The 27,745-nt window shown below is 36.5% G+C and overlaps 1 protein-coding gene and 1 non-coding gene across 3 annotated transcripts in view; both read left to right on the top strand.

The window, feature by feature from the left end:
* Lrrtm4 (leucine rich repeat transmembrane neuronal 4) overlaps nt 1-27,745 on the top strand; it is a 903,813-nt gene that overhangs the window by 826,358 nt on the left and 49,710 nt on the right. The gene's annotated exons all lie outside the window — the stretch shown is intronic.
* Nucleotides 20,940-21,076, top strand: LOC123461914. Its single transcript, XR_006637959.1, has one exon. It is a non-coding gene; the product is annotated as a small nucleolar RNA SNORA72 (small nucleolar RNA).

Consider the following 27,745-nt stretch of genomic DNA (forward strand, 5'->3'; position numbering starts at 1 on the left):
CCACACATGGGCCATGGGCTAAGTACTCATACACATGTGTGTGTGTGCATGTGTGTGTGCGTGTGTGAGTGTGTGTGTGTGTGTATTCTTTGCAACTCTGCAAATCCATAATTCAGTGTATCCTTAAGACTAGGCAAGACTTTTCTAACATAGGTAACAGGTATTTAATTCACTCATGATTTCCCACTCAGTGACATTTTGCCAATGCAAATGACATCTTCCTGTGCATTTTGAAAATACTGTTTAATTTGTCTACTGTTTCTCTAAACTAGATAGATAATTTTAGAATTAATCTCTGTAAATTGGAGTTGCATATTCCCATTTAACAAACAGCAAATATGATGTTACAAAGCTATATAGCTTTCATATACAGAGATCTTTTTAAAGAGCAAAGCCACCATAGGCACTTGGTAGATGGCTGGTATGTATATTGGAGAAAATAAATGAATTTTTACTTATTTATTTAATTTTAATAGTTATGAACATAGTCTGTAAACAGCGCTTGTTGGTACCACTCTTACCCTCATCTCTACCTCCCCACAAAGGGAATCTACTCATTGGAGATGTCAGGTATCCCATGGAGATTATGCTTTGTGCATTGTGGGGTTAGCCATCAGTTATGGGGAAGAGGCAATGACCCTGTGCACAATGTCCCAACTTGTGGTTTTAACAATCTTTCTGTCCCCTCTTCTGTGAAATTTCCTGAGATATATTGGGTGTGTTTTAAGTCTACCTCAGTGATAGGCTCTTAGCCTCTGGATCTCTAGTTTGGTAGGTGTTAAGTGTCCTCAGAGTCTATTTCCTTCATCTTTGTGCTGTTGTCAGGTTCACTGAGACAGCAGCACTCTTGTGCATTTCCCTAATTCCTCTATGGTTTCAGCTGGGCCCTGGTTAAGTATGATAGGCTGTTTCTGTCCTCAGGTCCTGCTTCCATCTGAAAAGACTGAGGTCAGCACTCATTTTTATAAACAAATTAAATTTGTCTCAGTGCTATGAAATACATGTGAGCTCACTAGGGAAGTTGCACCCTTTCTGTGTAGTTTCCAATATCACATGACTCCTCAATCTGAAGAGTATTCAAAGAAAACATGAGAGAATGGTATATTTTGTTTTAAAAAAACTTTGCAGTCAGTAGTCATTAGGGCACACCCACTGAATAGTAAGTTAAATCATAATCTAAATGGCAAATTCTCTATATTATATGTGCAAATGTGTTTACTTGTGTATGCGCAAATGTGTGTGGAGGCCACAGAATAACATTCTGGTGCCTTCCCTCAGGTATCATCTATCCACCTTTCTGTAACATTACCCCTTATTAGCCTGGAAATGGCCAAGTAGGCTATACTGGGTAGTCCTACAAACCCTAAGGATTTGCCTGTCTCCAGTTCCCCAGAGATGCGATCAGAAGTTAACCTTACCACGTCTGACCTTTTCAACACAGATTCTGGGCACTGAAGTCTGGTTCTCATGCTTTCAAGACAAGAATTTATTTTACTAATTGAACTATATCCTATCCCCAAATTATACACTTTTATTCCATTAATTTTTTGAACAATTTCACAAGCACCTCTATGTCAAGCAGCGTATAATATTTCAAAGAAGTATAACAATTAAATTAAAAGCAAAGGCATCAGGAATTGGACCCTTTCCTCTTGGGACAAAAACATTGTTTTTCAATCCAAAAATTCATTTGGAATCACAAAAAAGCCTCGAACATCTAAAATAATACTAAGCAACAAAAATAAGGCTGGTGGTATCACCATACCTGATTTTAACCTATACTACAGAGCCATAGTAACAAAAACAGCATGGTACTGGCACAAAAACAGATATGGAGATCAGTGGAACAGAATAGAGGACCCAGATGTAAGTTCACGTAGCTATAGCCACCTGATATTTGATAAAAATGCCAAAAATACTCATTGGAGAAAAGACAGCCGCTTCAGCAAATGGTGTTGGGAAAACTGGATATATATCTGCAGAAGGATGAAAATAGATTCTTCTTTCTCTCCATGCACAAGAATTAAGTCCAAATGGATTAAAGACCTTAACATCAGACCTGAGACTCTGAAACTGCTAGAGGAAAAAGTAGGGGAAATCCTTCAACATATTGGTCTTGGTAAAGACTTTCTGAATATAACCCCAATTGCTCAGGCAATAAAACCACAGATTAATCATTGGGACCTCATGAAATTACAAAGATTTTGCACTGCAAAGGACACAGTGAAAAAAGCAAAGAGGCAACCTACAGAATGGGAAAAAATCTTTGCCAGCTATATATCTGATAGAGGATTAATATCTAGGACATACAAAGAACTCAAAAAGTTAAATAATAAGGAATCAAACAAGGCAATCAAAAAATGGGCTATGGAGCTAAATAGAACATTCTCAAAGGAAGAAATACAAATGGCATATAAGCATCTAAAAAAATGTTCCACGTCACTAGTCATCAGGGAAATGCAGATTAAAACTACATTGAGATTCCATCTCACTCCTGTCAGATTGGCCACCATCATGAAAACAAATGATCATAAATGTTGGCGGGGATGTGGAAAAACAGGAACCCTTCTACACTGCTGGTGGGAATGCAATCTGGTCCAGCCATTGTGGAAATCAGTGTGGAGGTTCCTAAAACAGCTAAAGATTGATCTACCATATGACCCAGCTGTAGCACTCCTAGGCATATATCCTAAGGACTCATCTCATTTCCTCAGAAGTACATGCTCTACCATGTTTATTGCTGCTCAATTTATAATAGCTGGGAAATGGAACCAGCCTAGATGTCCCTCAACAGATGAGTGGATAATGAAGATGTGGCACATTTATACAATGGAGTTCTACTCAGCAGTAAAGAAAAATGAAGTTATGAAATTTGCAGAAAAATGGATGGACCTGGAAAGGATTATACTAAGTGATGTAACCCAGGCCCAGAAAGCCAAGCACCACATGTTCTCTCTCATATGTGGATTCTAGCTACAGATGATTGGGCTTCTGTGTGGGAATGAAAATATTTAGTAGCAGAGGCCAGTAAGTTAAAAAGGAGACATAAAGGGAAGAGAAAGGAAGGGAGGAGGGTACTTAATAGGTTGATATTGTACATGTAAGTACAGTGATTGAGCTGGGGAGGTAATATGATGAATGGAATTTCAAAGGGGAAAATGGTGGGGGGAGGGAGGGAATTTCCATGGGATATTTTTTTATAATCATGGAAAATGCTAATAAAAATTAAAAAAAAAACTTTGTTTTTCAATGTTCAAAACTAATTACCAATCTAAAGTATATATGCTTTCTGGTTATTGCTTTGCAATGGGCAATAGTGACATTGGGAATGGAAATAGTTGAAGTCAATGTGATCAGCCCATTATCTTCCCTATAGTCCAACACTATGAGAAGCCAAACCAAAAACAGAAACCACTTTATCAATTTAGTAGGAAGAGAAGTAATCGTCTCAGGAGAGAGAAATACTAAAAAATCCATTACAGTGGTGTGTTTTCTTCTCGAAAAGAACACGTACAAAAACTTGAAGGTGTTTGAAAAGTTTAGAAACAAAGCAAGTGAAGTTGCTGAAACAAAGCTTAATGCACCTTCCCATCATGGTTAGAAGCCATTCATGCATTTTCCACCAAAATTGGAAATATCCTTCCCCTTGGATACAGAATGTCAAACTTTTTTCTACTCCATACACAAGCGTTCTTTCTGTTCTTCTTCTGTATTTTTTTGTTTACTTTTATTTAGAGAGAGAGAGAGAGAGAGAGAGAGAGAGAGAGAGAATGGGTGCGCCAGGGCCTCCTACCACTGCAAACAAACTCCAGATGCGTGTGCCCCCTTATGCATCTGGCTAACGTGGGTCCTGGGAACTGAGCCTCAAACCGGGGTTCTTAGGCTTCACAGGCAAGCACTTAGCGGCTAAGCCATCTCTCCAGCCTGTATTATTATTATTATTATTTTTTTGATAAGACAGATATGGTGACACTATGGCTAATGGACAAGGTTTGCTGATTGACACTTGAATCAGTGTGATGACCATCTCCCTGGGTGACTTTCCCTTTATATCTGCTCTTTTGCTTCATCAAACCCTTCTTCAGAAAAGCAGAAGTTAACTTTAAGTAGTTTAATGTAGTTTGTTTAAAGTACTAAGAAATCTTTCTGGCTTTGTAGTTTCAGACAATCCATCCTCCTACTTTCCAACATGTTCAGCAGTGAATCTTAATATTTTTCCTTTCATGTGATTAGACAAATAAATGGTGTCTGTGACCTAAGATGATACATGTGGTGTGCAATGAGGGCTAGATTCAGAACCATCCGTATCTCATGCTAATCCTAAATTCTTGGCTATGCTACTAAATTAGTAACTGGCTTTCCTGTGACCATTTTGTTTAAGTTTTTCTATGTTCTTTGTGTCATTGAAAGTTTTCATTTGATAATGATTCAGTATTTTGGTATTAAGGAAAAAATGTTTCTGTATGAGTACCATATCACTTCTTAACTTCCTCTCATAACATACCTAGACACAATTACATACAGGCAATCTTATAGGCTTCATTTCACATTGCCTCCTCAACTATTCCAAATGATTAATATGACTATAATTTCTTATTGTTCCTCCTCATTCACTTTTGCTGGAATACTCCTTTTGATTTCAACTGCTAATTTAATAGTCTAACTCTGTTGTAAGATGGATCAAACTCTACAAATTCTTCTTCCGTGGCTTCATTCACTCTCATGAACTTAAATACCATGATGTTCATACTGTAATTTTAGCTTCATTCTTTCATCCATTACTTCAGACAACATGCTTATATCCTACTAGACAACTCTTTTTAAATGCTTAACATTGCACACTTAAGGTAATATAAATGGACTTTTTCTCTTGATTTTAGATCATCACCACCCCCAGAAGCCCATAGTTCTGTCATCCACATTAATGCTCCCTTAATTTAGAGTTTGCAGGAATACCTTAGCAGTCCATTCATCAATATATCAATTAACTTGACACTTAAAATCCATCCTGAAGCAGACAATTTCCTTGTATTTCTACAACCAGCTCATGTCACCATATGGCTACTATGTTTAGAACATTTTAATTTCTCATTGTCTCAAGCAAAGACCCTGGCCATCTCATCTTAACAACTTTTTCTGGCTGGAGGTATGACATTCAAATCCAGTTCTCTACCCAGCAACTATGAGACACTTTAAACATATATATGTTGGGGTTTCTGAAGTAGCTCATTTGGGAGAGTACTCACCTAGCTTGCACAAAGCCCTGGTTTCAATCCCAAGCACTACATAAACCAGACAGAGAGTGTTGATATACATTTGTGATCCCAGAAATCAAGAGATAGAGTCATAAGAATCAGAATTACAAGATCACCCTCAGCTATATAAGGAGTTCAAAGCCAGATTGCTCTACATAAGACTTTGTTTCATAGTAAATTTAAAAAAATAAAGTAGTACATAGTCTATTCTCTATAAGCTTTCCCATGCTCTTCTATTCTCCCTCTTAGTATATTTAGCACTAAATACAAATGTTTTATTCCTTTTGTAATAGAGCTATAAAAGTTAAGATCTACTATAGTTTTCTTCACCACAATCTAGCACCTAATAAATTCCCTAGTATATTACTAATGTTTAAAAATATGTCTAAAGGAAATGAGTAATAAATTAAGTTTAAGTCTGAAGAATTAGGGCATTGAAAGTATCACTGGCTGATTTCTACATCCTGTGAAATCTGTCATAATTATTTGTGCTTCTTTGATTCCATTTGGGAAGCTCCTGAGCACTCAATCTAGTCAAATGCTTTCTTTCTCTCAGGTCAGTCCAGCCATTCACATCTCCTGCTTACTGCTGGAGACTGCCATGACTCACTGGCTTCATCTGCCTCTGGAATGCATTAATGTGTTAGTCCTACTCAGTCTACATTAGCATGTCACTCATTTAGCAATTATTTATAGCCTGTCATGTACATATGGATAACATGTAGTGAAACCCCTGTGGGATTTTAACTTTTCCTAGGACAGAAATCACATGCTTTACTTATCTGTCTATGTATCACTTAGTATTACAATCATAAGCAATATTCCAGACAAAGCAGCTGATGATTAACCTAACAAGTATACTGGTGGTCTTAAGCCTAAAAGCATTTCCAATTCCTTATGATTTATTGCTTAAACTTGAAGGTACTAGAGGACCTCCCTGCAAATATTGCTATATGTGTAATCCATAATAATCATACAGATATGAAAAAGAAACACTGAACCTTTTATTATACTCAATGATTTATGAGGGAACTGATTAAATGTTCTAGCTTCTCAAAAAGAACATGCATTAATAGATGTATAATTATAAATAGAGATAAATGAGACTTCAAATGGAAGAGGGTAAGCTGGAAAGCCTCAATCAAATCTCTGTCAGACATGGTAAAATTTGCATGTCTATAGATGAAAATTATGTTTTAATATAATAAGATTTCTATAATGCTTAGAATTGTAAAGTAACTCAATAACAATGAAAGATGATATTCAGATAGTCAGATAGATGTCCTCTAGCAATGCAATGTATATTAATTCATTTTAATGATTGACTAATGAAATTCCTGTTGCAGGCTAACTTGATTAAAATAAGATTTTTTTAGCTCAAAATCTGATGTATAAAAGTTTATTTCTATGTATATTAAACAGAAGTTGAATAGTTAATTGAGTAGGTATTAAGATAATAATAAATGCATCATGAGTTGCATTATGTTTAATAAATAAAATGTGCATACCTGTATGCCTTTACTTATTGGGAACTATTAATTTATTTGAACAAACATATCACAAATGTTCCCTAATATCCTTAGTGGTGTTTAATTTTGTTTGTTTGTATTTGCTAGTTTTTATTTTTATATAACTAAATCAATTATTTTCTCTCCTTATGTCTATTTTTCCAAGCAGTATGGTATAGAAATCCATTTATTTTTTCTTCTCTCTCTCTCTCTCTCTCTCTCTCTGTGTGTGTGTGTATGTGTGTGTGTGTGTGTGTGTGTGTGTGTGTGTGTGTGTGTGTCTATAAAGGCTATAGATCTACATGAAGCACCTTAATGATTTTTCGCTATGAGACAGTGTCTTTCCAGAACTTGGAGCTCACTCAATATAGCTAGATTTTGTATTTTCTTCTCCAGCATACCTTTTGTCCTCCTCTGAGAACTCCTTGTGCTCAGTGTTTTCTACCACAGCAGCCCATGATTCTGAACATCTGACCTGGATGCCATCTTTAGGTGATAACAGGACACAGTTCCTCCTTCAGAAGCATTTAGGATGCAATCATGTACAAGTGTATCTGCTGTATTGCCATCCCCTCCTGCTCTTGACCTCAAATCTATGGACACCACCCTGCTTTCCATGGCCATCATTTCCATTCTCCGCCTGGATCCACCAGTTTTCATATGTAGTCATGTGAGTTCCAACTTCAACTTGGGAATTGCATACTAAAGTTGGCCTCAGCCCCAGTATGGATAGCAGCAAGGCACCTGGGTCCATGGGAGGAACCTAGCCGATCAACAGCCCAACCTCCAAGTTGTAGCACAAGACAGCTGGGATTTTCATCCCCAACACAGACATCAGCCAGTGTTCTTGGTGCACTTCTCACCACCAAGCAGATATATGGGAATCATCTTTGTGCTTCACAGATTGTCACACCCACTACTGGATGCACACCAACCATAATTACTGGCTCTGGGGATTGCAACTCATCATGGTCCACCACTGCACACTCAGCACACTGGCATTGGCAGGTTCCATCACACCAGGTAGAGCAGAGAATTGGGGACATAGATGCGGACTCAAGACCTCAAGTCAAGAGAACACAGCTTCAGAACATCAATGACGGAGTCAACAAGTACCACTCGGTTGCCCTTCTTCTGAGGACTCAGCACCCACGAAGCACAGTTGAAACACTGAAAAAGGTTCAATCAGTGGACAAGAGAGCAAAGGGGTGTGTATCACCTGAGGTCTGCACTAGCTTTATTACTGCCTATGTGGATTCAAACTTGGGGGCAATTGTCTGTAGGCTTTGACATGACAAGATGCTGACTTCCATTTGTAGATATTCTCTCCCTTTACAGCATTGTGTCAATATTCCTCTTTTTCCCCATTAATGCACATAATCAGGTTATTTTTTTAAAGAGGGATTCAGATATGGACCTTTTATTCTATTTAATATAAATAAGGAAAATTGTCATTTTGATTTTGTCCTTTTTCTACTACCATTGTTTTTGCATATACATATATATATACATAATTGCTTTTTTTTTTTTTTTTGATGTAGGGTCTCATTCTAGCCCAGGCTGACCTGAAATCACTCTGTAGTCTCAGGGTGGCCTCGAACTCATGGCAATCCACCTACCTCTTTAACTGAGTACTGGGGTTAAAGGCATGCACCACAACATGAGGCTTGCCTATATTTTTAACATGATTCTTGGTTGCTTGGATGGTTGGTTGGTTGGTTGGTTTGACTTGGGGTGTGGTTTTTATGGCAAGGTCTCATGATGTAGCTCAGGGTCCTTGAACTCACTGCAACAACCCTAATTCAGCCACAAAGATTGGGGAAATCACATGTATGAGCCACCATGCTTCTTTGATTTTTAAATGTTAATTTACAAAGCACATTTTTTATTCAAGGTTTTGATGGTTTTAGGAGTGCTGGTTTTCACTGACTCATAAATAAATGGTACAACTTTATTATTTTTACATGAGTGAAATATTGAGAATGGAGTTTAGTGATGTCAAACATAGTACTTGCAATCCACTTCATCCAATCAGCATGTATGCATTGGTTATTCACCCTGTGAGCTGAGACATCAACACAGTGGGAAAAGCACTCACAGTGCAAGTGTGAGGTCCTAAGTGCTGAGTTATCAAACTTGTATAAACACTGTATAAGCCAGCACAAGTGTAATCACTATAATGCTGAGGCAGAGACAAGAAGATCCATTGTGTTTATTGGTAACTAGATACACTCACAAAATCAGTGACCTCCAGGTTCAGAAAGAGACTGATAAATAAGGTAGAGAAAAACTGAAGATAACATCCAACCTCAACCTCTGGCCTCAAGAAGCCTGAACACATATGGGCTACACATGAGATGAATAAACACACACAGGTATAACATGCACACATCCACAAGCAGCAAAAGAAAAATGTCACCTTAGTAGTTAATTGGTTGTAGGGGCATACCATCATCCTTCTATCAGTTCTGAAGCCTTTATGGGTTTCTCACTTCAGAATAACTTGCTTTAGCTTATGTTTTCTGAGAATTACTAATTAGCTTCACCTTCCATAATATTTGCATTTATTTGAATAGCAATTTATGGTGTTATCATATTTCTTACAACTTTGCATGAAAGCATATCATGATGATTCACAAAATCACTACTAGTTACTCCATTAGGAAACACTATTTAAAAATTTTGTCCATTACTTATTTAGAATTTAAATGTTAATTTATATTTTACTAACCTAATCCCATTTTTAATCCTCCTACATAACAGTTTCCTTATTACAATGTCTAATTATAATTACACTATAATGTAGAGATCTCATTTTATTTCTTTTTCTGACTTACTCCTCTTTCTCTACTTTTTAAAATATTATTATCTCTTGTTTTCAATGTAAATATAAAGTTCTGTTTTATTTTAAGAGCATATGTTACATGATGTATAAGAAAAGGAATGTATTATTTTATATCTTCATAGTCTGTTTTTGTTAGTACCGGTAAATCAAAACCACAGCCTTTCACATGTTACACAAAAACCTACCACTAAACTACATCAATGACCCCGATAAGAACTTTTTAAAAGTGAAATATTTTCCTCGGGAACCTCATATTGTTTCACTATCAAAGCTTTACTAAACATTTTTTATGGGCCAAATTTGTTTTTTTTTTTGCATAATAAAAATTTATTGATTTTTGCTTTATATTTTTTTCAAACTAGGATAGATTAGATTGTTTGGGAGTCTTTCAAAAGACATCATTGGGGTTTATGCCCACATACCCTGGCAACATCTTATTCTATTATGATAACCCAGGAGGGCCAAATGAGTGAGGAGAGAAGGGGAAATTCACCAAAGAGTTCCATTTTATTTAGTTTGATTTTTATTTCTCCAGAGTTATTCATGTCTTTATATATAGTATAACTGTGTTTTTCTTTATGGCCCACTTTTACAAGGTGAGAATGTTACATTTACAAGATAAATACAACCCATCCCTTTGCCCTGATGGTATGGTTACTTTCTAAATGTGGCAGAACATTATCTCCTCAAATACATTAATTTCAAAAAGCCAAAGCAGTCAAAGGAGATGCTGCTCCAAGCAGTCTTCACAGGAGATGCTGCAGCAGGTGCTGCAGTTATAATCCTTGCTATTTGCTTGTATGACATTGTTTGTTGATTTCCTTTGAAATGGATATGGTCTCTTGGGTCTTCATAAAATCTAGTTGTGTATTATTTTACACGCAGAATAATGTATTCTCATTTTATGTTGATGTTTCAGAAATGATGAAGGATTTCTTGTTTTGAACATATATCAATTATGATTGGCTCATGGATAGAGTTAGACACATATTCTCAATTACATGTGATACTTGATCTTTCTTCCAATTCCAACAGTTCCCCATGGAGTGTACAGGAGCAGTTGTATTCATTTTCCTTCTCAGTTTTTATAATTTTATCAAGTTGCTGAACATAGATTTTAGGGATACATTTAAACAAAGCACAATCAAACTTTCTGTTTTTTATTAGTTCTGTATTCAGTGAATACAGTCAAGTTGGTACCATTGTTAGCTTCCTCCCACCTCTGTAGAGACCCTCCTAGTTGGGGATTATGGGTCTTACATTGTGGGGTTAGCCATCAGTTATGGGTAGGAGGAAATGTCTCTGTGTATTATGACCCAATGAGTGGCTCTGACAGTCTTTCTGCCCCCTCTTTTGCAAATTTCCCTGAGCCATGTGGGTTCATTTTAGTTTGGCTTCAGTGATGATGTCTTGGAAGCCTCTGTGTCTCTGGATATCTGGTTTGGTAGCAGTTGGTTTTTCTCTGTGTGGGGAAACAAATAAGAGTGCTGTTTTCATGATGAACCTGGTATCAACCCTTCTTATGTATATGCATCCATAAAAGTCTTGTCCTTGAGTTTCTGTAGATGCATAGGCTATATTTTGGTTTAGAAGCAATCCTTTCTTTAACTTATTCAGATATTGTTCACATACTCCAATTGTATTTGTTTTGTAATCATACATATCTGAAATTGAATTTTTATATTTATAGTATCAGCAGGATAGATAGATAGATAGATATAGATGGTATAGATAGATATAGATGATATAGATAGATATAGATATAGATGGATATATCCCATATTTTTTGCACCAAGACGCATGTCCAATTGCCTGTTTCTATTGCAAAAACAAACAAAAAAATGTTTCTTGAATTAGTTGTTCCCCATCCATATGCCCCAATTGTCGCAGCCTCCACAGAACAGAATTGATTACTAACATGGAAAACACACATGTAACAAATATTTCCAGGGTTTCTTGTGTGTCACAGTGCTTTCCAAATTATGAATGCAACAATAGCATTTGCAATTTCATATAGCGAGATATTATAAATGTGCATTCCAGATATTCTGTGATTGTTTTTACAAAAAGAACTTTAGCCCTTTCATTAATTTTATGACAGTTGATGGTATGCTTTTAATAACTCTCTATAGACACAACTCACTAAAACTACACACACACATACACACACGCATATGCTTTGAGATTAAAAAATACATTATTATTCTAGTTATTCTAGTGATACAACCTCCCAAGAATTAGACTAAAATAAGAATTGATGTATTAAAGATTCTTACTTTTTTTTTTCCTATCTTTCTTTCATTGTACCCTGAAGCAATTTTAAAACTTCACCACCAAACCAAATGACATTATTTGAACTCTGGACCTATCTATCTATCTTTGAATCTTTTTGAATTTGATGTAGTGAAGAGTTAGGGAAAATAGAAACCAAATGTAAAATGTAGAAAAGGTAAGTCCAAAAATGTAAATATTAAAACTCAGAATACTCAGCAAATATAAAGAGAAGGTGTATCCATTACCAAAGGCTGAAAGAAATTATCAAAAATGAAAACTATGTGAGAGTATCAAGTAAAATAAATAGTAACTTCATTATAACAGAAGGACCAAAAGTAGGAATCAAATATGTTTGTTTCCTTTGTTAAGAATTAAGTTAAAATATAAATAAAGTACAAGAGACCAGTGGTGTAAAGATCTAGAGGGATATACGGGATGTGCCAAGATGGTCACTATTAGAACATGGCAGCTGGCCAAGGAGGAATAGGCTTGCCAGGGAACAGAGTTGGTATAGAGATGAGTTAAAATTTCTTTAAAGGAAGAAATAGGGCTAGAGGGATGGTTTAGTGGTAAGCTTTATTTGCTATTGTATATTATTATGTTGTTGTTTTTTTTTTTTTTTTTTTCTAAAGAAATGAATAAAGTTATCTCAGACTGAGAACTAACAAGAGACCAAAGAATCAATTCTACCCAAATCCAACTTGGTAATTTCCGTGCTTATTTATAGGAGTGTTTATTTTTAGGACTGTGAGTGACTACTTAAACAACTGGTATCACCAGAGAGGCTTATTCTATCATTATTGATAACCCATAACATAAGTTGCATCATGGAGTCCCACTTTTAGTTAATCTTCCACATAATATTTACTCTAGTATCTCCCAAAATCTTGTACACCTGGCAGGAGAATAATGGGTGTACTTATAGGTAATAGTCATAAGACTACCCCTTCCTCATTCTACTACTATTAAGATTTAACATTTTAATTGTCATCACCATACACCTAACTATTATGACATTCATTGTTCTGCTTTTATATTGCCTTAGAAAACTAACTGAGGTTATCTCTATTCAAGATGGCAATTTGATACCATAGGAAAAAGCTATACTATAGCTTCTATTTTCTCAACTGAAGTTCTAGTCATAGTGGTAGGTCAAGGGTGAAAAGAAGAGTGGGAAAAGTATGATGCTGCCGGGTTCCTCCCCGGCGGGCAGGTAGTGCTGAGGAGGAACCCCCAGTTCCTCCCAAGGGGTTGAGGAGGAAGATGAGCATCAGATGACTTAGAACCTCTCCTAGTCACTGGAGAAAAAGCACACTGAGTTGGGAGTCTTGTGGAAGCAGGAACTCACAGGAACTCTCTTTATTGTTACAAGCTGTTGCCTTTATAGTGTTGGGGACAAAGGCAGGGATTTTAGCATGGGGGAGAAGTAAGGGCCAATAGTAAACTGTGACTATTGAAATGATAATCCCAACTCCTGCGTGGAAGTAACAAGTCCTAGCTGGCCAGAGACAGGTCTCTGGACTTTAGCTAGGCTCAGGAAGTTCCACTTGGCCTCATGCCCAGGCCTCTCAAGGCCCAACATGATGCAAATATATATATATATATATATATATATATATATATATATATATATATATATATATATATATATATATATGTTATATATATATATGTTATATGATGTTGCATAATATATGACCAAATCTGGTTTCCAATTCTGCTCAGCATTTTTGTAAAAAGCTATTTTAAAGAAAGGTATGAGGTGCGAAAGCATCTCTATTGTAGTCATGAGAAATTCAGAAGGAAGTCTAGTTAGCAATCCTTCTCAGTTCCTGCTGCTTTCACATCTTAACATTTGCTCACTTTTGTTAAGTAGTCTGAGGGACCATTTTCATTCAGAAGACCTGCTTAGGAAGGGGATGAGTGAATGGATTGTGGTTGTGGAGAAAACATAATAATCATTTGCTGTATTTTTTTTTATCTACTTTCAGTTCTTTCAGTAGAAATTTTACATTATGATATTACTATTTTGAACTATATCCTAGTAAGTCAGTTCTACTATGTCCTCCATTCACTAACAGGATATAACAAATCAAGAAAACCAAATTTTATCAAAGTAAGCTGAAAAAAAATTAGATAGTGCTTAATTTACTTGTTATTTCTAAAATGAAAATTAAAGAAATGTGTCACAAGTTCAAAAATAGATTACAAAGATGAATGAAATATATTATTTTCTCTTTACTTCATTAAAAGTACAAACCACAATCTCCATGCTTCAAATTCCATCTATATCCTCATTAATTTTGTAAAGAACCAACTCTCAATTTTTATTCAAAGTTTAAAAGAGCATTAAATCCCTTAGTTTTACATACATGATTATGTTTTATGCATAACTTTAAATACCACAACTCTTCCTCCCTAGAGAAGGAAACTGATGTTTCACATGAAAACTACAAAGTTGGCATATGTGAAACAAGAGAATACCATTCTGCAGCCTGGATTTATTAACACAAATATGATGAGATTATTAAAAGAATCTCCTGTTCAAAGAATATTTAAGCCTATTTTAAAGCACTTCCTATTTAAACATGATATTAAAGAAAGTTTGTCATGGCAATTGTGGGGGTTTGAGTACGTTACAAGCATATTTTCATTCTTCAGATGCAAGTATGACTGGTTCCAGAACTTTATGTTACCAAGAGTGAAACGATGGAACTAACTCTCACCAATATACCAGCTCTGTAACTCTGGCAGAGTATCTTCTTATTATTACTTTTTGTTTTTGTTTTGTTCTGGGTAGTGTCTCCCTAGCTCAAGATGACCTGGAATTCACTCTGTAGTCCCAGGTTGGCCTTGAAATCAAAGCATTCCTCCTACCTCTGCCTCCCAAGTGCTGGGACTAAAGATGTGTGTCACCATGCTGGGCCTCCTTTATGAGGCTAGCATTTGTCATTGAAAAGTGGTATTAGTTGGAAAAATGAAGTATTTCTCACTCTAGTTCCAGCCCTCATTATTTGACAAGTTTTTTGTTTTATCTTCGATGTCCCACACCACTAGGCACAGTTCTGTGCTTTTCTTTATCTGTATAATAACCATGGATAAAATAATATAATGAATGTATCAAAGAATCCTGTTATCAACAATTGCACAACTAAATTTCTAACCTGCTTCCTTATGACATAATTTTCTGTAACATATTTGAAGTGGCTAACTATTCAGCCCACTAGACTCACTAATGCTTGAGTTTGCCATGCCCACTCCTAACAGGCCCTGTTTCACTTGCTGTTCCTTCCATCTGGAATGCTATTCCCTTTTTCCTCCTTTCACTTTGAATCCACTAGTTCGTAGAATTTTGTTTTTCTCAGTGGTTGTCAACAGAAACAAAGGCATCACACATATTAGGCCACTATGTTATTGTAGGAACTTTGAGAACAACAGAGCTTTTCTGGGCTCTGGTGGGTAATCCAGCAGGCTATGTTTGGTATTGGGCCAGCTATGGTCATCAGAGTCACTGCATGCCTGTGATTCTCAAATTCTTTGTCTAACACCAAAAAGAAATAAGAAATATAGACAGAGATTTAAAAAGGCAAAAGTAGTTTTATTAAGGAATAAATGAAAGAACAGGGGACTGGCGAAATGGCTTAGCAGTTATGACATTTGCCTGCAAAGCCTAAGGACCCTGATTTGATTCTCCAGGACCCACATAAGCCAGTTGCACAAGGGAGCACATGTACCAGGAGTTCATATGAAGTGGGTAGAGGCCCTTGAGTGCCCACTCTATCTTTCTATCTGTCTCTTTCTCTCTCATAAATAAATAAATAAATAAAATATTTTAAAAATAAATAAATGAAAGAACAAATGGTGGGTTTGCATGCCTTGTGTGCACATCACCCCTACCCACAGTTCAACTGGGGAGCTTATCACACATTAGTTGTCCAGTCAGGGAAATGGTCACACATGGCAGTCACTTTGTCCATTATTTATTTATTTTTTTTAATTTAATTTATTAGTTTTCTTTTCAGCAAACACAGGATGTTTGGTACCATTGTTTAGGCTCATCTATGATCTACCCCCTCCCATTGGACCCTCCTTGTTGATGTAAATGGGTCGTGCATTGTGGAGTTAGCCCCCAGTTATTGGTATGATAAATGTCTCTGCAAATCATGACCCAACATGTGACTCTGACATTCTTTCCACCCCCTCTTCCGCAAAATTTCCCTGAGCCATGTTGGGTTCATTTTTGGTCTGCTTCAGTGCTGAGGTGTTGGGGGCCTCTGAGGCTCTGGCTCTGATTTGGTAGGCATTGATTTTTCTCTGTGTTGGTCTCCTTCCCCTTTGTGCTGGTATCTGGTTCACAGGAAAACATCACCCTTGCTTGTTTCGCCAATTGTCCTTAGTTTCATTTGGGTCCCTTTTGAGGTATGTTGGGGCAGCTCTCTCCTTAGGATCTGCATCTATCTGGAAAAGAGAAGCAGATTCTCCAACGGAGAGTAAGTTAGCACCCAGAAAATTGAGATAACACTTACTTTTTTGATAGAGAGTTTGATAGGTGTAGGCCCTCTTGTACCCCATGATTGATGGTAGCTTGATATTTTAGAGTGGCCTTATGTTTGGGTATGGTTCTGACTTGTTTCCCAACTCCAGCTAAGGGTCTAGTACCACTGAGGGGATCAGTTAGCCAAATCAAGAGCAGTTGGTTCCCCACCATGGCTGTGTGCGACTATTGCATTTGTGTGGGCATCGCATCAGGTTATTTGTTGCTAATTAGGTTAGACAATGAGTTGCTTGGACAGACATTGGTCATTTCCCCCAGTCGCCCATGTAGCACCTTCTGGCACTAGACACGCTGACTGTCTGGGGACTGACTCTCTCCTGGCTTCCAGCCATGCCATTCCATTTTACCTGTCAGCTGCATAGGGAGTCTTCAGCAATAGGGTCTTACCACTGGCCTTTGGTGGGTCATCAAGTACTCTGACAAAAGTCTGTCATTGTTTTGGGAAACCTTGTAGGTATCTCTGATCAAAAGCTCATTGTGGATGGCAGCCCCAAGTTGGAATTGGGGGTTACAGGTCAGTGCCCACTAAGAACTTGAGGAAAAACATAACTAATATACAACAGTTAAAGAGGAGAGAGATAGAGGGGAGAGGGGGAGAGGGAGGGAGGGAAGATGTAGAAGATTTAGGTTCTCTCAAACTCTTTTACTGATTTGGAAGGAACCTGATTGAGTCCTTTTCCTTTTTGTTTCCTTGGGATACATGAGTAGCTTTCAATTAAGCATAGAACCTTGTCCTCACTACTTTTCTCCTATCTCATCACCCACTGAGCTAGACTCACTACACCTATCCATTAAGTTCTCTTGCAAACAATGCTCACTTTCTGCTTAAAATTTCTTCTGATACTGGCTAATATGCATATGTTCAATATACAACTTTTAGGCTTAATTGAAGAATTTGGCTTAACCAGAATGCACAGGGCACATTGAAATCAGTCTTTATTTTTGTGGACAGACTTTCACTTGTATACAGGTTACCTAAACTAGGAAATTTGCTTCTGTCTCTTATTTGGCCTTTCTATGAAAGAGCACTGGTGTCCTTAAGCACTCAAGAATATGTGACTGCATAACAAAATCAGAGTTCAGATAATGCAGTGATAAATCTGAAAAGTATCACAGCCATGTGTCCTTGATCCTCAAATATTACAGCTGTTATACTGCATAGGTAAAATAGAGTCATAACTCTAAGAAATTGCAAAGCTTCATCTAAAAATAATTAATGATGATAATAACTATCAAGAAAGGAATAATAACTATCAAAAAGGAAATGATCTTAAAAGTTAACCATTTAAAAATTTACAGAAGAAAATATAATGTTTTCAATTTAAAATTTTTCCACAAGAAACCCTCCAGTTATCCATGTAAGGTAAAATATTTTAATTTTAGGAATATTGTATTTTTTATACATTGCATATAATAATTTTATTCCATTCACCTTTCATTTCTTTGATACATTATGTTACATATACCTAAAAATCCATTTTGCTGCAGTCTCTCTTGCTTGAATTCAGCAAGCCATCAATAACTTTTCATAATACAAATTTTTCATGGTCTCCCAGTCTATTCACATAACAATAACTATAGTTAGTGTTCTTGTTTTCACAATTATTATTCCTTGTACTAATGAAAATGATCTGGCAGAGTAGCATTTGTGCTTTACGCTACTAAAATATGAAATTATTTAAATTAAGAAATGTTTAAGGTAAGAGGCCCCCAACACCTCAGCACTGAAGCAGACCAAAAATGAACCCAACATGGCTCAGGGAAATCTTGCGGAAGAGGGGGCGGAAAGAATGTCAGAGTTACATGTTGGGTCATGATTTGCAGAGACATTTATCATACTAATAACTGGGGGCTAACTCCACAATGCACGACCCATTTTCATTAACAAGGAGGGTCTAATGGGAGGGGTAGATCACAGATGAGCCTAAATAATGGTACCAAACTGCCTGTATTCACTGAAATGAAAACTAATAAATTAAATTTAAAAAAAAGAGAAATGTTTAAAAATATGCTTATTTATTTGAGAGGGAAGAAGGCAGGTAAAGAGAGAGAAAGACAGGGAGAGAAAGAGAGCCTCTAGCCACTGCAAATGAACTCCTGATGCATGTGCCACCTTGTACATCTGACTTTACATGGTTCCGGGGGAATAAACCTGGGTCCTTTGGCTTTACCAGCAAGTGCCTTAACCACTAAGTCATCTCTCCAGCCCAAATTGAGTGATTTTTCATTGATTTCACTACTAAGCAGGAATAAGCCATATTTCTAGTCTTGCAGACTGGCAAAGAACAATACAGGTTTCTTTCAGATACAAGAGAAGGCATTCTAGTTAAACCTTTGACTAAATAACCTTCTTTCTGATGGCCCATTCACTTTGACTTAAGCTACAGAAGTCATGCCTTTATCTAAGCTCTCTCTTCAAAAACTTTCCATTTTTCAAGCAATACACATGAATATAATTCTTGTTATTTGTCCAACCTCAAGTTTCAGGTAAGCACATCAGTGTTATACCTCATGCTATAAGATGTACTTCTAAGTGTGAAATGTGAAGAATGACTGATTCATTTTATCTCTCTTTTTGAGATAGCTTTTGTCTAAATCTCACTATGTAGCCCATGATGACCTTGAAGATACCTGCCACAAGCATTCAGAAATGACTAGTAACTGTGTGGTCAGGTCTGAGATCTTGGAAAGCAGAAAAGAAACTTCAAAAAACACATATGACTCACTTTACAATCCCCTCTGCCACTGGCTTATGCCATAGACACCATAGGCCTGGAGATGACAAGACCAGAGCTGTCCTACATTCAGCTGAGAAATTGTGGTATGCTTTAGTAGGTGCTTGATCCTTGACTTTTCTTCTTTAAAAAAAAAAATAAATAAATTTATAGTATTTTTCAATTAACTCTATAATGTTAGAATCTGTGTTAGTATTAAAATTCATGATAAAACACCTTCTCATAGTAGTCATCTGGCTTGGGAAGAGATGCATATAGAATACTAGGCTATTGGTGGACCTCTTGTGTTCACTGACCATGGGCAGCTGGCTGTGATTTGACCATGGCTTCCTGTGTCCCCTGCATATGGATGCACTGTGTGTGTATTCACATATGGGTGGTTCACATGCATATGTGTGTGTGTGTGTACATGAGGAAGCAAAGATTGGCATACAGTGTCTTTCTCAGCCACTCTCCATCTTATTGAGGTAGAGTCTCATAGACAGAAGACCTCAGCAATTTAACTAGACTATGAAGCACACAACACCCAGGGAGCATCCTTCTCTGCCTTCCCAGCCAGGAATTATAGATGTGCACCACCGTGTGCATTGTTGTTGGGAATCCAAACTCAAGTCCTTATCCTTGTGCAACAAGCACTGTACCCGCTGAGCCATCTCTCAGTCCCGGCTTATTTTGTGTTGTAAAAAAGAAGCAGGATTTGAGATACATTTTCTTCCATAAAATCTATTCCCAATCTATGACTGAATGACCTTGAATTAAAGTGATAAAGATGTATTTCTTTAGAACTTGAAGTCTATTTCTATTACTATTATGTCATTATAAAAGACATATTTATCTGAAAATATACCAGGAGCCAACTAATTGAGGTCTCCATGGCTGAAGAATTTGTGCAAAGAGTGAAATGCACTGTATCATATTGTAAGCCAAACAATCACACCAATAATAACAGATACAAGGAGATGGGGAGACTTGACAATCTCCAGGGCTGAATATTTCTAAGTAATTAGTTGTGTAAATACTTGATATTCAAGAAAGTAAAAGATAATTTTTGTTCCTTAAGTATAGGCTATGCATAACTTCTTCCAAAGGGTTCAATGGGCCCTTGAGAGATGATTCACATTAAATTCTCAAGCACCCACTCAAAGTTGGCAGCAATGTATATAAGGAAAATAATGTATGTCATGCACAGCTCTACATTGTGAGAATGCACTACCAAACCAGACACAGTTTATGGGAGAAATGGGATTTATTTCAAGTTTACAGATCCAGGCGCTATTAAATGATGGTGGAAGAAGCTGGCTCCCTTTCACAGATCCAATCAGAGAGACAGCCCCTCCACACACAGCTATTACCACAAACAAGACAATCCTGTAACCAAACATGAAGGCACCCTTACAGAGCTCAAGCATTCTGCATACATTTAGGCTGGAAATTGTACCTTCTCCCAGTTCCCAGTGACACCTAGTCCAACCAGGTGGCTGGAAACAAGCTTCTGTTGTTGTTGTTGAGAAAATGGCTTAGCAGTTAAGGCACTTGCCTGCAAAGCCAAAGGACCAGAGTTTAATTCCCCAGTACCCATGTAGAGCCAGATGTACATGCTCATTTCCAGTGGCTTGAAACCATGGCATGTCCATTCATATTCTCTCTCTTTCTCACCCTTTACTTCTTGCTTTCAAATAAATAAACTACTTAAAAATAACTTAGTTTATTGAGGGAAATAATTCAAACTACCACCATGTGAAAATCAGGTTTAAAAAGGTAATTTCATTGTGAATATTCTCCCTGTTCTGATTTTGTAATAATCTGGACAGGCTAAACATTCGCTATATTAAGACCATGCATGTGTCCCCAGACCTAGGTCTTCTCTTTCCCTAGGTCTGGTTTTATCAATGCTGGTGGTAAACCCAGTCTGACTGCTCTTGTGATCACTCTGTGTGATCTTGTGGTGACTAAAGTGTCTGGGTTCTTTCACTGATGGTGAGAGAAATGACAGTGCAGCTATTACAGTCATTTGCAGATGTCATTGCTTTATCTGCTCTTGTCTGAAGAAGATAGACACTGCAGGGACATTTTGTGATTGTCATTTGCCATAAAATGAATTGTTAAACTACTGTTTTTATTTTCTAGAAATAAAAGGTAATTTTAGAGTGGAAAAAAATAACCCTGCTTCAAACACACAATAACTGTTAATATCATCAATGATAGCCTGTGTATAATAAGAACCCTTCATATATTTCATGAAAATGACACTTACTGAAAATTCAAAATCTCAAGAGAAAAGTACTAGACAAATTCCAATTTAGGAGAAACTACCAAGCACTAAAGCAGTATTTGGTGCTCAAAGTCATAATGTTACAGATTAAATGTGGAATATCCTCAAAGGCTCATATGTTAAAAGATTGTTTCTTATGGAGACTGTATTGAGAGGCTGGTCTGCTGGGAAATGTGTAAGTCTCTGGAGAACAGCAGGATCCCTACACTCCCTCTATTTTCTTGCCAGGAATGAGCATCATGCTTTACAGTCGACAGCATCCAAGCAGGTACCTTCATTGTAGGCACAAAGCAATGGGGACACAGGACCATGAACTGGAACCTCCAAAACTGCAACTAAATCAAATCTTTCCTCTTGATAAGTTGATTATCTGAGGTAGGGGTTCCAGTAATTATCTGACAAGCATAGTCACCCATAATAAGGAAGGTCAGAGTGTTCTAGCCCAGAGGTATCTGAGACATAAAGAGCAAACGTCTTGAGTATTCTGAAGCATTTTAATGTATTTTGAATGAAAATTTAAGGAATATGAGACAAAATAAGGAAGCAATACATATTTAGTATGCCCATTCTGAGCACTGGCTGTCATAGGTTTCTCCAATGATCTGACTTTCACATTCCTTGAAATAAGGCAAAGTCAGACAACCCCAGGGTTGATAAAAGACATCTGATCAGACAACTGATGAAATATGGTTCTTGTCTGACAGACACAAGATTATACCACTCATGATGATTTAAGTAAAGAAATATTGTTCCTATAAACAATTCCCCAGTGGATGGTTTCCTGTGTGCACATTTCTGGATGAAATATGTCAGAATACTCATCCTTTAGTGGATCTGAGGAATATTTTTAACATAAAATCATGCCAACTTTCTCTAACTCTGTCCTTAGAAAACTTTGTTTTCTGTCTGAAATTTGATGCAAGTGACACCTCAGATTAAATATATCCTCATCTTCACTCTAGGCACAAAAAGTCTATGTTCTTCCAAATACCTTCTTTGCTGGAGTCTCCTTGAGTGGAAGCAAATATTGAGGCTGGAGGTGACCAGTCTATTAAATGAAGCCAATAATTAGACTGAATTAAGTGTCTCTTGGTGATACAGTCTCTTATCAAGCTCATGCTGAGCCTATTAAATATCATTTCGATCCTAACAAGTATTCTCTGTCGATTTAAGCCACAGATTAACAAGCTGCCATTTTTAGACCTTCCTAACAGTCTCTTAAGAATGGAGAATTTACTGCTGGCTCCCTTACACCTACCAGCATTTGTTAGCCACTGTCTTGTCTCAGAGAGCACTTCATTGGTTGGCAGCCAGGAAAACACTCAATGAACTTTTCATTCTGTCAGTTCTTCTATAGTACCAAGCATATACATAATATAATTAAATGTCAAAGAAGTTTATGTGCTGTTTAAGCGACGAGAATGGAACTTGGATCTGAAATTGCATTAGATATATGATATGGGAGGAAGCATACATTGTTTCATTCCTTCTTTCAGACCTCCAAGGCTTTCATGAGCTCTGTTTATTATTCAGTTAGATTATAATTTTTCTCGGTGTTTTATGAAGTTCAAATAACTCCATTTATCAAAAGGACTATAAGTTAATTTAATATTTTATTGCCATGGGAAAAATAAGAACAGTATTTGAAATATAATACTTATGGAGCCTATTTAGGGTAATGGAAGTAAGGAAAATAGGATATTAACATATAAAGTAAATGAGTGAACTTATTAGATAATAAAAGCAATATAGTCAGCCAAGAAATAAAGAAACTCAGTATGCGTCTTGTCATTTTGCGTTCTACAACTTTCTATATTCCACACTGAATGAATGTTTGCTTTCATTTGTTGAGAATGTGAATCCTAACTCGATGCTACACTCGCAGTCAGAGCAGTTAAATAAAAATAGAAGGATTTTGCCTAACATTTTGCCCAAGATCCATTATGTTAGCCATTCCATCCTCCACCTCCACATTCATATTCTGTGCATTGTAAAAACAAATACAGGTGTGTAGACTAAAAGTACAGCCAGGAAGATATTGTTCTTCCTTTCAGGTGGATGGTCTCAGAAAGCTTTAAGGAAAAGTGGATGATATATAAGCTCCTCTGTGCTCTGGTGACCTTCTTTGCTCATTGTAAGTAAGGACCATCAATTTTATGCCTTCTGTATGTTAGATCCTTAGCCATAATTTGCTCTCTTTATCTGCTTTTCCCATGTCAAAATATCTGTGGACATCATAGGTGAACACAATGTAAGGTTTATGCTCACTATTGTTTTTGTCAGGTATTATTAATTTATGGACATTATGAAATATATACATATCAGAGGTTAATAAAATGTATTAAAGCATGTTAGTAAGAGCCTGTGGGAGTGAAGTCAGCAAAAGGAAATGTCTTTATGTAACTTTAGAGTTTGTGTTTGCTACAACAAGGTAAGGATGGTGTTAAGGGTGAAAGGAAGATGTCTACAATTTCCATTTCATTATTTATTTCAAGTGACTCACTTCTAGGATATCTCCTGATTAATATTCACTGGATCTCTTTTCAACATTTTGGGCCAGGATTTGATTATATTTTATTCCCAGTTATCCCAATGAATAGCATAGGATTTCTCAATGTATCAAAAGTAAATATAAATAGTAAGAGGGAATGCATATTATCAAATATAAAGGAGAACTTTATCTCTTGAATTTTAGTTCCTTTCTAAAGCACAGTCAGGCCTAATTCAATATAATTCAGTCTATTGGTCTCAAAACACTGTTTTCATTAGGTGTTTATAACATTACAGGAAATCTGTTATTCTTTGGGTGTATACCCATGTGTGCATGAATATATATGTGGAGGGCAAAGGACATCAGTGTTGTTTCTTCAGGCACTGTCTTTTTATTTCTTTATTTTTTGATAGGGACTCAAACAGATCTAGAGCTCACCAATAAGAATAGATTGGCTAACCAATTGGCCACGGAACCCCAGGGATACTCCCATTTTCTACTTCCCATATGCTGGAATTACAAGTGCAAGTTTACATGCCTAGAATTTTTAAATGGGTTCTGGGAACTCTAACTGAAACTTTGTGCTTATAATGCAAGCACTTTACACTCCCCAGTTCAGAAAATAATTATTTATTTTTATTTGAACCTTGTGTTTATAATGATATATGTGTTAGTAATGTGTGTATCTGTGTGTGCATGAAGTATGTAAGTATATGTGATATGTATGTATCTTTCTGTGTGCAATTTGTGCATGTGTGTGATTTGTATATGTGTAATGTCTTTCTGTGTGTCTTATGTATGGATGCATGTAATATGAATATGTCTATTGTGTATATGTGCATATATTTCTCTGTATAAAGTGTGGGGGTGTATGAGTGTGCCAAAGCATGTGTGTTGAGATCATTGGTCCTTTCCTCCCACCTTGCTTGAGGCAGTCTATTGTGGTCTGCTGCACAAGCCAGGATGGCTGCCCGGAAAACTAGGAATTCTTCTGCTTCTGACTCCCATCTCATAATAGGTGCACTGCATCTGACATTTTGTGGATTCTTGGGATCCAAACTCAGGTTTTCATACTTGTAGCAAGCAGTTTATACCCTGAGCTTTATTTCAAGGCCCAAAATAATGATACTTAAGGATTTTGTCAGAAAACATGGCTAAAGAAAACTTGTCATTAAAAATAGTTTTGTAAATTGTTCATATCAATGACAGAATTTTCTTATTTATTTACCCTGAAGATATAATCAAGGATGGGAATCATCACTTCAAAAAATGCTCTGCCCTACTAAAGGAAAATGAATAAATTAATTATAGAGTGGCAAATGTGTGTTACTCATTTTTTTTTAGGGTCTGGAAATAACATGATTAAATAGTGTTTCCTTCTTCATTCAGATTGTACTTTATGAGGAAATGTAGAAAATAAATTAATCAGGAGTATGTTAAATTATAGTATCTGATGATATATTCTCTGAAAGAAATGTTACATACACTACAGAAGTCACAAAATATTTTTATTAACAGTTTAGTTAAGGAAGGAGTTCTGAGATGATAACATATGTAGAGGTCCTGAAGGAAGTGAGGGAAGGTGTGTATTACTGAGCCTGAGGGGTGTCTGGGAAGGTGCCTTACACCAGAGCATGCGAAGCACACTTGTTCTTCAGCAGCAATGGAGGAATATTCAGAGATTATTAAGGAAGTAACCTGAGTCAGAGCCAAAACAGAGAAGATGAGAGTCAAAATGAGAGGTCCATCTCCCACCTTCTCATTTTGGTTTACTTTTTATTCTTATGGGATCCTAAGCAGTGGAATACATGTCAGATTGATATTAAGCATTAGATAGGGAAGAATTCCATGGAAAACAGAATATTTCTCTCATAGATAAGATTGCATGTTAAAAATGATTAGGAGTAGAAGACTGGGATGTGCATGATTTCACATTTATTTTTATTTTACCCTTTCACAAATACATACAATGGATTTTGATATTACCCTCAATAACCTTCTTTTATGCCCTCAACTCACACTAAAACTCTTCTTTCCTTTAAAACTTTATTGGGAAATTTAATATATGAACATACTACAAATTGATCATATCCCCATTACTGTATCCTATTTTGTACCCTCTCCTTTGTCCCTATTCCACTGAGAATGTTCCTCAGTGTAAATAATCACGGTAGGTTTAGGAATATACTACCAAGTTCCTATGTGAAGGACAGTGCCTCACAGTACATCTTCCTACCCTGTAATTCTTACATTCTCCCCATTCTGACTTTTCAAAAATGTTCACTGAGCCACAGAGGGCATTTTAAAAGATTCCTTTAGTGTTGAGTTCATATCTCCTGTATTAGTGAGTTTTGAGTCTCGCTGTCTCCTACTATGTCCCTGGAAAAGGTTCTTAGACTACCAGTGAGACCAGCCCTCATATTTAACCTACCAAGTACTCTGTAATGTAGCCAAAATGGAAATTCAAATTACAACTAATTTGAGATTCCATCTCATTCTGATCAGAATTGCCACCATCAAAAATATAAAATGCCAACAAATGCTGATGAGGGTGTGTGGAAAGAGGAGCATCATTCCAGGTTGATGGGAGTGCCAACTTGTACACCAACTCTGGAAATCAGTGTGAAGGTTTCCAAAAACTCAAAACTAGATCTATTTGACCCTGCTCTGCTACTCCTGGTCATACTCTTAATATTCTTCTTCACTTTTAGTGTCCATGTTTTTACGCCCCTTTTTTCTTACTGTTTTTTTTTTTTACATAAAGTTCTCAGTCTCTTCATGTGATTTAATACTGACTGTGAAAATGAAGAATTCCCTGAAGTGCTTGTAAGGTTAAGGCTGGAGATGAGGGTCATGATAGGGAGACTAGGGAAAAATGGGTGGTGGTGAGACCATGGTCGTGGGTCACATAGACTGCAGTCTGTACTTTAGAAGAAGGCAGAACAGGATTGGAAGCTACAAGGTGAAGAAGTCATAAAATGTTCAATAACATAAATTTATTCATGCACATGTATAAAGCTATTTCATGGTAAAAAAAAAATTCTAACCTTATCATCAGTGGAAGAAATTATAGCTGACATAGATTTTCTTTGTCATTTTATTCTCTATTTTCTAAATTTTTACTATAAACATGTTCGTTGAATCAGGGGTAAAAATCATTTAAATTAGTTGTGAAGATCATGTAGAAAGATAATTGGGGTAAAATATGGTTTTAAAAAACCAGCAGTTAAAAATCACTTGAAGCATCTGACAAACAGAACACAGCTGGTGTGGAGGACAGAAACATTATGCAATTTAAATTCTTTACTGTCTCTGTTGAAATAGAAAAGGATGGAGGAAAACATCTCTTTATACTGAAAGAGATTGCCATGTATTTTTCAAGTTGAAAACTCTCAGCAAGTTATATTGTTTGTACATTTCCTAACAATGTGCTACAGAAAAGGGTATAATCATATTGACATTCCACATCACAGAAGCAGGTAATAGAACACTGTGGGAACGTCTTACCTGCATCAATTCTGTGAATTTAGAAAAGGACTTCATGAAACTCTGTGCTAGAATTTCAATAGTACATTTTCATATTTGAACATATATGTATATATATATATATATATATATATATATATATATATATATATAGAGAGAGAGAGAGAGAGAGAGAGAGAGAGAGAGAGAGAGAGAGAGACAGAGACAGAGAGAAGGAATTATAGTTCCTTAAATGGTGACAGTGTTGATGGTAGATGAAAAGTTGAGTGATTATTGTCTCTTTTCTAAAATTTTATGTACTGTATCTTTGCTTGCTTTTAATCA

The sequence above is a fragment of the Jaculus jaculus genome, chromosome 6 (genome assembly GCF_020740685.1).
Source record: "Jaculus jaculus isolate mJacJac1 chromosome 6, mJacJac1.mat.Y.cur, whole genome shotgun sequence".
In the NCBI taxonomy this organism is placed as follows: domain Eukaryota; kingdom Metazoa; phylum Chordata; class Mammalia; order Rodentia; family Dipodidae; genus Jaculus; species Jaculus jaculus.